This window comes from Nuphar pumila, chromosome 7 (assembly GCF_984573655.1).
Source record: "Nuphar pumila chromosome 7, dmNupPumi1.hap1.1, whole genome shotgun sequence".
Lineage (NCBI taxonomy): Eukaryota > Viridiplantae > Streptophyta > Magnoliopsida > Nymphaeales > Nymphaeaceae > Nuphar > Nuphar pumila.
Genome location: NC_143255.1, coordinates 32,175,265 through 32,188,490, shown reverse-complemented (window position 1 = coordinate 32,188,490; position 13,226 = coordinate 32,175,265).

The window sequence follows — 13,226 nt, the reverse complement described above, 5'->3', positions numbered from 1 at the left end:
AAAACATGCTAAATTAGTTTTTAAATTTTTTTTGTTTTTAAAATTTGACCATACACTACAAGAAAATACGTTGTTAGCGACGGACTGTAGCGAGAGAATATTTCCGTCGCTAGTTAGCGACGGATTAACGAGCGACAAACATCCGTCGCTATAATTAATGAAACATACGAAAATAACGACGGAATATAGTGCGTCGCCCAGTCCGTCGCTACTTAGCGACGGATTTTGCGACATACTATTTTGTCGTTACGGCTGCACCATTTGCCGACGACTCTTGCGACAAACTCTAGTCCGTCGCTAATTAGCGATGGACTTGGCGACGGAATATAGTCCGTCGCTCGTTTCGTAAATTTGATTTACGTGGGCTTAGCGACGGATTAATTCCGTCGCTAAGCCATCGCTAAGTTTCAAATAACCCTAATCTAGACAACTTTTCATTTTCTTCTTTCGCTGCTCTCGCCGTTCGCCGGTCCCACCGTCCGCAGGCCCCGCCACCCGGAGACAGGTAAAGGACACCCCCCCCCCCTCCTGCTGTTCCGGCAGGGGGCCTCCTGCGTTTCCGACAGGGGGTTTAACCCCCTGCTTTTTCGGCAGGGGGTCGACTCACTGACAGAAAGGCTGGGGGTCGACCCTCTGCCCGAACAGGGGGTCAGTTAACCCCCTATGTTCCGTAAGGGGGTTAAACCCCTATGTTCCTTAAGGGGGTCGACCCCCTGCCGGAACGGCAGGGGAGTCGACCCCTTGTCGGAAAACTTTTTTTTTTCGTGGTGACTTCATTTTAAAACAGTGTTTTTTGGTGCAGATTTTTCAACGGAATCAGCTCGTGCTCAGCCACCTGTGGTAAGTAAGTGTCAAAAACAATGCAAATCGGGTAAATACCCGTGGTGAGTAAGTGATGTAAGCGTATTACATGTTATTTAATTTATTAGATATAACACTTTATTGTTCACACACTCACTTACTTGTTGATATTTAGGTTTGTTGGAGTTCGGAGATCATGCTGAGCATGATTTTAATGTATGAATATTGAAGTGTTCTTATTTTTGGAGTACAGAGTCCATACTAGGCATGGTAGTAGTTAGTGAGATATTGAAGTGTGTTTGCTGCAGGTACATGTTTGCCATTTGTTTGATATGAATGATTATGATGTATTGCAATGTTTGATGTAATTGTTTCCATGCTTGCATGTAGTTACTTTCAATTTGATTATGATTTCCATGTGAAATTGTATATTGAAAGCATGTTTCAAATGATTGTATCGTGTCATTAATAGTTTGCACATGAAAATATTAAGTTATCAATGCATGCATCAAAATTCTTGTTATTGTATGACATCATATATTGCATGATAAATTTGATATTTTCTTCATCGTAGCATTCTGATTGTTCTCTTTTAATTCGTTAGGCTATTATTCGTAACATCATAAGAAAATGACTGCAAACCATGAATGGATGTACCGTAGGATAGTAGACAATGAGTTATCACATGAATATATGGATGGTGTTGACAGTTTTATTGAATTTGCAACAGAAAGTGTCAGTACAGTGGATCCCACAGGTCAGATTAGGTGTCCCTTCAAGATTTGTAAGAATAATCGGTTTATAGAACCTCATAGCGTTAGACATCACCTATACAGGAAGGGTTTTGTGAGTGATTATCAGAACTGAACGTTTCATGGAGAAGAATTTAGAAACGATTTTGATGCACGGGTGAATGTGGTGCACGATAATCCATATACGGATTTGATATTTGATGCCGCAGGAAGAGAACTGGGTTATGCTATGAGTTCTAGTGATGTAAGAACTACCGTAGATGAAGAATCACCAAACGATGCAGCTAGTAGATTTTATGATTTACTTAGAGATGCTGATGAGCCACTTTGGAACGGTTGCGAGAGTCACACTATCTTGTCTGCAGTTCTTCAACTAATGAATTTGAAGTCCGAGTATAATTTGAGTCAATCATGTTTTGACTGTTTGTGCATGATTGTGAAGAGTATGTTGCCCAAAGATGAGAAATTGCCATAAAATTTCTATCGTGCGAAAGTTATGGTCAACGCTCTAGGTATGGGTTACAAAAAGATTGATGCTTGTCCAAATCACTGCATGTTGTATTTCAAGGAGCAGGAAAACAACATATCATGCCCGTCATGTGAGCATCATCGGTTCAAGCCAAAGACAAGAGGCAATAGTAGCACGAGATCAAAGGAAGTTTCATACAAGTCGCTCCGCTACTTTCCTATCACTTCTAGATTGCAGCGAATGTATATGTCTTTAAGGACAGCTAAACACATGAGATGACATGCAAATAAAGTTCGACACGATGAAAACAAGATCACGCATCCTGTTGACGCTGAAGCTTGGAAGCACTTTGATCGTACTCATCAGAACTTCGCAATGGAAGTGCGAAATGTTAGACTCGGTGTATGTACAGATGGATTTAATCCATTTGGGGGTAGATCAACTCCATACTCATGCTGGCCAATATTTGTAACTCCATACAACCTTCCACCAAGCTTGTGTATGAAATGTCCAAATCTTTTCTTGTCTCTGTTGATCCCTGGTCCGACCTCACCTGGCCAAAATCTTGATGTATATTTAAGGCCATTGATTGATGAACTAAAAGTACTGTGAGATGACGGTGTTACCACGTATGATGCCCACAAAAAACAAAATTTCAACATGAAGGCCGCTGTTTTATGGACAATCAGTGACTTCCCTGCATATGATATGCTATCTGGTTGGAGCACACATGGGAGATTGGCATGTCCGTACTGCATGGAGGATTCCAAAGCTTTTAGATTGAGGCATGGAAGGAAGCTTTGCTGGTTTGAGTGCCATCGTCGATTTCTACCCAGCGACCATTCATTCCGACGACAAAAGAATGTGTTTAAAGCAGGCACGACTGAAACGGAAGGTTCATCCTCAAGATTGTCTGGCATAGAGATTCTAAGAAGATTGCGATACTTTCCAGATGTATTAACAGATGCCCGCAGTCCTTCACCATTTCATGGATTTGGGAAGGATCACAATTGGACGAAGAAATCTATTTTTTAGGAACTACCATATTGGCCGACCCTATTGATACGACATAATTTGGATGTGATGCATGTGGAGAAAAATTTGTTTGATAATGTGTTCAATACAGTAATGAATGTTAAAGGAAAAACGAAGGATAATCTGAAGGCCCGTATGGATTTAAATTTAATATATAAAAGACCAGAATTGGAACTCAAAGAGTATAATGGCAAAGTACTAAAATCAAAGGCAAAGTACGTGCTCAGACCTGATCAAATAAAACATGTATGTCAATGGTTGAGACAAATGCGCATTCTGAGAAAGTCTAACGTATTTTTTTACAGATGATGTTTCGCCTGTACACGACCCACCTACACTAGTTGATCACACAAGTCATGAGCCAAAACAAGAAGCAGGGTCTTCTCAGTCTCGCACAAGAAGACTCATTCGAATAATGTATATCGATAATCGACCGTAAGTATTTCGTTTTCAATTATTGCATATCTTATAAATATTTTATATTGATATTTACTGTGTAACAATTCATGTGCAGCACGAGGTTTGAGCCACAAGAAGTAGTACGGAAGATTAGAAATTCACTTCTTCAACATCTACCAGGACCGATTACTCAATGGAAAAAGTACCCAAAGGAGGTGTTAGACAGATTGTGGTCCTTATTCACGGTATACAGTTGCTCCTCATAGTTAATGTGTTTCATATTTAATTTATTTAAGTAATGCCTACTAACTTTTTGAAAATATTTGTAGGCTTCGAATCGCTTCACAACTACGGTGAAAGAAAATGATGCAAGGAAGGTGTGGTAGAAGGTGGCTGCCAATCGATTTGCATACATGCTGCACAATATAAAGACTGCAGCAAAAAAAATATCTGGCGTAATAGATGATCCACTACAGTGGAAGGGCCATGACCTTATTACTATCAGGAGAGATTATTGGGATAAAATGTGTGATAAGTGGGCGGGAAATGCATTTCAAAATCGCTCTGCGAAGGCTGCACAAAATCGAGTGAAAATGCCCGAAGCCCATCTACACACAGGTGGATCTAAGACATTTGGGAGCCACTTGAAGAAAATGGTAACTCATCAATATATAATATTAATTTTATAAGTATTGTTGCAAACTTGTAAACTAAATCTTTTGTCCTTTAACTTTGCAGGAAACAGAAAAAGGAGGCATTGTACCATATAAGGATGTGTTTGTTGAAACACATAAACGGAAGACCACAAGAGTCTTCGTATTAGAGAAGGCGAGAACGACAACAGTATGTATTTATTCTATTAATAATCATTGCAATATGCAAGTTATCATAATGTTATCATTAATTATTAATGCATAGTTTAAACATTATTTTGTAGGAGGCATATGAGCAACCGATGGTAGAGCGATATGGCGATGACGCTACTCAGCATCCATAATTTGATTCTGCAGCATGGGTGACTGCAGCAGGTGAACCCAGAAAAGGTCGCGTGTTCGGGTTTGGGAGTAATCTGAACACTTCACCAGTTATTGCTTCTTTCAATTACGGCTCACAGACTTCTTTCGCCGACATAAGCTCCAAGCAGCAACCTATTCTTTCCGGTGATGATGTACGCCAGATCATTAAGGACACAATGAATGACTACTTCCATAACACCGTCGCCTCCTTTCTCTGAGATGAGATCAACAATCTTGTGCTGAACAGGGGATCTTCGATTGCAGGTCCCTCTCAGGTATAATCACATATTCAGTTTTTTGTCTGCCTTAGAACACATATGAGCATAATCGAATCACATATATAACTTTTTGCCTGCCTTAGAGCACATATGAGCATGATAGAATCACATATAGAGTTTTTTGCCTGCCTTAGAGCACATATGAGCATGTTATAATCACATATAAAGTTTTTTGCCTGCCTTAGAGCACATATGAGCCTAATAGAATCACATATAAAGTTTTTTTGACTGCCTTAGAACACATGAGCATGCTATAATCACATATTCAATTTTTTGACTGCCTGAGAACACATATGAGCATGTTATAATCACATATTCAGTTTTTTGACTGCCTGAGAACACATATGAGCATGCCAAAATCACATATAGAGTTTTTTTACTGCCTTAGAACATATATCATTCATGATATATTCACATATAAAGTTTTTTGCTTTGCCTGCCTTAGAGCACATATGAGCATGATAGAATCACATATAGAGTTTTTCTCCCTGCCTTAGAACACATATGAGCATGATATAATCACATATTCAATTTTTTGACTGCCTTAGCACACATATGAGCATGATCGAATCACATATTCAATTTTTTGACTGCCTTAGCACACATATGAGCATGATCGAATCACATATATAGCTTTTTGCCTGCCTTAAAACACATATGAGCATGGTAGAATCACATATAGAGTTTTTCTAGCTGCCTTAGAACTCATCTGAGCATGATATAATCGCATGTAAAAATTTTTTAATGCCTTAAAACACATATAATTCATGATAGAATCATATATAGAGTTTTTTGCCTGCCTTAGAGCACATATGAGCATGATAAAATCACATATAAAGTTTTTTTATTGCCTTAGAACACATATGAGCATATGATAGAATCACATATAGTGTGTAATTTATTTCATTATATTTTGTTTATCAATACCGACTGTTCTTTTCTTGTGTAGGCTGCTAGCGATAATCAACGTAGCGGAGTTGAAGGGACAGATAAAGGCAATGAAGAAGAAGACACACAAAATCTTGGCGATGATTAGAGAACTGTGTTGAAGAAGTTCTAGTTTTTTTTGTTTCTTAAATGTAATTGTTGATAATTAAACTTGTTAATTTTAAGGTGGAATGATTAATTGTTGTAGATTCCTTTTATATGGAATTTTTTGTGTGGTTTGTTTTTTATTTACAGGAAATATAAATTATACAGAAAATATAAATTGTACCGTTCTCAGTGTTTAATTTTCAAATAATCCACTGCTTTGTTGTGGTGATACATATGTGATCTATGGGCTTGGTTTTATAGGGATCTGGAGTGTTTGATTCCAAGATATGAATAGGTTTTTATAAGATTTAGAAAATCAATGACCCAAAATCTTTGTAAAATTTTTAGGCTACAAATATCATTTTTGTCATCATAAAATTATGATCTAGGAGTTGATGCCTAGCAAATTGATCATGCTGAACACGTCTATGAGGTCAGAATTGCGAAAAAAAAACACATTGAAAACCTGAAAAAAAAACATATCTAGAGTGTTTCATTTAACATGTTTTCATTACTCATATTTAGACTCCCGCTCAAAAGAAAGAAACAAGAAAAAAAAAAACAATGAAATGGAACAAAGAAAAAAAAATAGAAAGAAGAAACTTTAGGTTAATGACACTCACCTTTTTTGCTGGGATGTCATAAAAAACTTTTACAGTCCCACCATAGAAAATGTTGAGCTTAGGGGGTGGGGGGGATGGTTGCCGTTCTGCAGTTGTGCCGCGGGGGACCTTCAAGAAAAAACAATTATTAGTTAAGCATTTTACTGGACTAATCGGCAAGCACGGGCACAAGAAGATTAGTGTTTTTGTTAAAAGACTGAGACTAAGAATTGCGGTTAAACAGATCTGCACAGGTCAAGCTATTTATCACACATCAGATTGGTGGTTAGGTGTGGAGACGATGGGGTCGGTCCATGGATTTCCCTTCCTTTTGCCATATTTCATTCAAGGAGTTGAAGGGAGATAGTGCATCAAGCAGTCCTTCAGCTCTGATACGCAGATTATCGCATCTTTCCTCTTTTCATCTTATGAACTGATCAGAGACTTGGTTGTACTTATGGTCGTTGTCTGGGCGGCATAAAACTCCGTGGGCGCTCCTTTGTCCCCCAAGGAACCTCCTCATGCTTTTCCTTGCAGAAGGGGTCTCCTACATGGAGACTTCCAACTTGGGTAGGGGGAATCTTCCTGCCCACGAGCCCAAGACCATGTGGGCAAACTCTTGGGGGTCTTTCTCTTCCCATCTTGGTGGGTGTGTAGAGTGAACAAGGATCTTTAACAACAACCGCATCTTTGCATGAAAATTTGATAATGACTAGAATTTCATTTCACTGCGATGTTTTTTTCCTTCTCTCCCCAACAAATGCAATAAAAACTCTCTAAACACGACTCCTCTCTCTCTCTCTCGAACATGCAAAACCACCATATGATAAATCGCCAGTTTTTTTACTCTTTTTTTATTGGCAAACTTGGGTTTGGCAGACCTCGACCAGAGAGTAGAAAAGAATATATAACACATGAGGAATGAAAACCTCCCCCAATGAAAACGGTTCCAAACCTACCTAATAGAATTTTTGTGGTGCTTTTTTCAAAATTCTGACGGTGCAGATGTGTTCAGCATGATTGATTTACTTAGAAGCCGACACTTGATCATGAATTTTGAATAAAAAAACAATAGTTGGAGCTTTGAAAATTTATAAAAATTATAAGCTCTTGATTTTTTAAAACTTATAAAACCTATCCATGCATCGGAATCAAATGCTCCAAGAACTAATTCCTATAAAAACAAGCATAGAGATCACATCTGTAAGATCAAAATTTTGAAAAAAAATAACAAAAATCCAATAAAACGTGTGGTGAGTGGTTTGGAAGGGTTTCCATTAGAAAGTTTTTCATTAGTTACTGATGATTGGGCCAGTCTGGAGATTCATCCTTCCAAATGTGGTCCATCACCAGCCATCTGCTTATTATTCGTATGTATACAAATACACTTAAATCGAATGAAGGTAAACACCCTCTTTTGTTGTCTATATAATTTGAATTCTCTCCCTTCAATCAATTTTTTAACAACCACATTTCTGCGTGAAAATTTGGTAATGAGTGGAGTTTCATTTCACTGCAATGCTTTCTCCTTTTTTCTCACCCAACAAATGCAATAAAAACTAACCAAACACGTGACCCTTCTCTCTCTCTCTCACACACACACATGCAAATTAAACCACTATATGATAAATCACCAGATTTTTTTTCATTGTATATAAAAATTCTATTATTTATTAAAGGGGTTACACCTTTTTCTCTTAAATTCTTAGTATTCTCCATGTTTTGTAATTTGAACATCTTTTATGAAGGTAAAACCACACTTCAAATGGAACTATTGTCCGATTGGAGCATAAAATTGAAAAAACAGACGCTAACAGACTCATAAAATCATGTAATGGGATAATAGTGCTTTCTTTTCCTAAAATCACATAATCAGAACAACATTTTCAATACATTGCAATTCATACGGTGCAAATAAACACCATCAAATTAGTTGAACAAACTCACACAAAACAAAATTTTTCTTTCTCCTATTTCAGTAAGGAAAGGGCAAAATGTCCTATATGCACTTCGAGTGAAAGGCAAGTTAGCTTTGTAAACTCCTTTCCTTCACTCCAATTGCTTTGTTTTGTACATGTATCTTCCCTTCCAATTTTTATGAGATTTGAGGCCCCTCCAAAATAGGAGGCCCTAGGCGATGACCTCAAATCTCAAAGAGGCCAGCTGGACCTGGTCATTAGCGCACATAGGCTAGCCTTTGGTTGACAAAACCTTTGAGATCCCTTCTTATCCATTGAATTCATGCAACTTGGACCTTGTGGCAAGGGATGCTACCCATGGGTTTTGAACTTATGATGTCCCGTCAACTTGGTGACATTCACAAGTCGCCTCTACCAGATGAGCGGGAGGCCTTGTGGAATGTTAGAGTGGGGTTAAATTCATAAAAAAACAATAATGATTGTGGGAGCATAAATTCATTTACACACTCCAAAAGTTGAGTTTGTACTTGCATACAACACTTGAGAAAGTGATCACGATCGGATCTATTCTGAGCATATTGTATGGAACTTTATTCGTCACCGCCCAAAAGTGGCACACGTGTGTATGGTGCGGCGGGGCTTATGGTGATACACTTGTTGCTAAGCGAAAAGCCTATGTCTTGGCTATGGCATGCGGCAACAGCATGAAGCAACTCAACATTGCTCGTTAGTAGCTCAACATGCAAGCATTAGTGTGCATGATAAATCTTAAGTGCATTTGATCAACTCCATGCTCCATGCCATTGGTGTGTCTTCGGCCACCTGCAACTACGTGCCATGCTTCGGGGGTGCTACGCCACCCACGACCCGTCTCAACTTTAAGTCCGTAAATGGAGGACATCCATGTAGAATTCATGTGCCAAAGTCGAGTATTATCCTACAAAATCATATGTGAGGAACGTGTCCGTGAAGTCAAAACACAAAAAAGGGCTACTTCATCTGAAGGTGTCATGCCGATGCCTACGCGGGCCCGCCTGAACTTCAAAGATGCTTACCTCCATGCATGTTGAGAATTATCGAGCCAAGATCAAAATCTTGTCGACACATTCATACGTGAGGAAGACATTGATGCGATCATTATGACAAAATATAAAGTCTACGTTCATAAACTTTATTTGGGACAAAACATTATGTTTTCAAGGAATATTAGGGTTCCTTCTACTGGCGGGAGTCAACACCCACAACACTTATATAGGGGACCTTCCTCTTAACTTGCATTGATGTAAGATCCAAATCTAGTGTGACCATAGGGTCTCACGCATGAAATTCAATGGGTCACATTTGTAGGCTTATTTAGTGTGTTATGGATGGTTACAATCCCACATTATTGATAAATTATAGAATGTGGTGGGTTCATAACTCTGTGATTGTTATGCTGGAAAGGTAACAACTATTCCAAGGAATGTTATAAGAACCCAACACCTATGCACAAGAAGATAGATGATCCAAGTGCGATATCTTCCTTCACGTAGGTCGTTTATCGAAAATCTCTCATCCTTCTTTCCTTTCTCCTCTACAGTGCTCTACCTTTTTTGTGCATACCATGATCCAAAAATTTATAGTGGTATCAAAGCTAGGTTTTGGGTGTGTGCGTGTGAAAACTCAGCCGCCACTGGGAAAAAATAAAAAAAGAGGAATGGTGGTTGTCGCATTATCGTGGTTCAACATCGGACGAGAGGTCAGAATCTCTCCTTCAACTCGGAAGAGTGATGTCGTCATCGTCTAATAGGCATTGAAGAGTTTGGTCTCACATCCAACAAGGTTCCTGGTGTTGAAGATACATCAAACGTTGACAAAAATTAGGAGGTTGTTATTGAAGAGGCTTCCATTCATCTCTGTCTTGGGCTACCAACCAGGAGTGCGACGACTCGCTGTTAGTCTACCCGCGAGAAAACCATCTGATGCATTCAAGACCGCTTGTTGTGGGGCCTCATGGGTCACACCCTATCGGTTGGGACACCTTCCACTCACTTGGATCGACGAACGACCGTCAAATGCGGCTCAACCAGTGATGGCTCAACCACTGAGGTAGAACCTGAGAGAGGAGAACTTGATAGATAATGGAAGAGAAGAGCAGGTGAGGGCAAGGTACAATAAATTGAGGGCCCTCGTCGACCAAGCGCAATCATTGCTAGGTGACATTATGACACAAGGGGAGTAGCTTGAGGTGCTGGCAAGATTTGCACGTCATTGCCAATGCCATGTTCGGAGGTTCTCATTGGTGCCAAAGATGGTAGAGATACCCCATCGGTTGGCCATTGTCGAAGGTGACAATGATATAGATGAGGCACTCATTGGGCTCAATGCTAACTAATTCTTGACCAGCAGGGTTCGACGATCTTAGAGCCACCTCTGCAGAACCTCACGATCGAAAGATAGACGTTGTCCATCGAATCCTTGACTAGGGACCTCTCGTGATGAGCATGGATGGATCTTTACTATTTTGGCCCTTGGGCTGACCAAACATGGCCTACTTCTTCTTCATCAGTCAACGAGCCTGTATATGCAGCGATAAAGAAGGTCGTCGACAAAGATGTCATCGGACGGTGATGTGTTGTTCAAGCATGCGACTTTGAGGCATAAGGGATTCATCGATGCATGCAAAAGGATGAGGAGTTTCTTATGTCCTGACTGCAATGGTGGAGCAAACGGATGCCCCTGCAGGTGGTCAGAGAAGGGCTGAAACTGGCATCGTTGTAGCACTTGCGCTCCAACCAGATGTCGGTATCCAACATGACGATCACCATGTCGCTAGAGTCACCAAACTACGGGAAGAGGTCATTCGCATTCTCGAGGCTGAGGAACGTGGTCTTCGGCAAGAGTGTGGCCACAGAGGTGGTGGAGGTTCATCTACCAGATGAGTGGTTGCCAAAAATCGCAGTGGCAATCATGGAGAAAATGATTAAAAGAAAAAAAAGATAGAGAAGAGGAAGAGGGCGACATCTGCCACCTCCTTCTTCCCTCTCATAAAGAAAGAACCCTAATGGGGTTCCCCCTTTTAGGGTAAATAAAAAAAAGGAATGAAAAGAGAGAAATAAAAAGAAAAAGAAAATAAAAAAATTAAAAAGGGGAAGAAGACCAAGGAGCTTTTAGACTACATTTTTTTAGATAAAATTATGATATTACCCCTTATCTTTTTAGTTATTTTCTTTTGTGACCCTATATTTTAGGGAACAAGCACCTCTATTTCTAGAAAATTTTAGAAACAAGTATGTCCTTTAGTTAATACCTGAGACAGGGTCGTGTTTTCTGGTTTGTTTATAACACGACCTAGAGTTTTTTGTTTAACTTAGAAATTTGTGGATATTATGTTTTGAATTATTGATTTTACCCAGAACTATTTTTTACTTTTTTATTTTGCAAAAAAAGTGCTTTTGGTTTGCAAAATACTTCCCAGAGCTTCATCTAGACAAGTTTGAATCCAAATTGGATCAAATCAGTACATATAGTTTCTTATAAATTTGATCGAATATGGTAAATTTCTTTTGAACTCACTTATGATGTACTTTAGATCTAATTATGATTCAAATTGAGGGTAAGTTTAGATCTAAATAAGTTTAATCAGATCCATAATTTATTTATTTGCATAATTTATTATGTGTGTGTGTTTTGTTTGGTATCTATCTGAATCCTCTAATCATATGGGTTCAGATCCATATTTGATTTAGTTTTATGATAAATTCAGATAGTAGCATGTTGAATACGTTTTAGATCTAGGTGTCGATCCAATTTTTGGGTTCTATATTATATGGATCGGGTATAACTTAGTTTTGATCCAGTTTTTATATAAATAAAGTTTAATTGGACTGGAATCCATTAGATCTGAGTGTTTGGGTCAAGATTGAATCTGATTAGTATTGGATAAGATATTTGAATATAGTAAGGTGACATAGACCTTGGTTTGATCCAGTAAAATATTTTGGATCTAGTTGAATATGTATGGATCTAGATATATTAAAATGAGAATAAGATCAATTTGATTGATTATACATTTAATTGAATTAGTTTTAGATTCAAACAATGCTATTGGATCTTGTTTAACTTAAATGAATCTAAATATATTAAGTTAATAAGATATGGATCCAGATTTGATCCAAAGTTTATTTTGGATTTATATAGTATAATACCCTGATATGAGATATGGATCCAAATTTGATCTAGAGACTGGTCAACAAATATACTGACGAATATGAGATATAGACTCAAATTTGGTCCAAAGTTTATGATTGGGTAATATCAAGACAAATGTTTAGACTTAATAATATATAATATATGAGTCCAGGTTTGACCCAGATAGATCCAGATAAGAATAATACTAGATATAAGAGGTAGATTCATTTGAATTTGAAACATATGGATATGGATTTTGATTATGGATAAATATTTTTGTGATCCATTTGAATTTTAATATAGATCGAGTTGGACTTGATGGATAACATCTCAAGTCGAATTTGGATATGGACTTATAATGAATTTGGATTTAGATCTTGAGTGAATCCGGTAATAGATCTGAATTGATATGTTCACAAGTTTGTGGTTTAATTAATGCCTTGAAATTGACTTATCATGTTTGGCATATCTAAATGGTAATGGGATTTCTATGAGATTTGGATATAGATATATTGATCCAAAATTATCAGATGGTGATTAACCTGATGTAAATTTAAACATGTTACATAGGATGATGATGCACATGGATAATGGGAATATGGACTACGATGAAAATTTGAAAACTGAGAGTATTTGCTATGTTTGGCAAATCATACTCTATCATGGATTCATGAGTTTATAAATTTCATAGTACTCCATTATTGTGCATATGGATATGATAATGTCCTATGATATGGTCATGGAAGAACA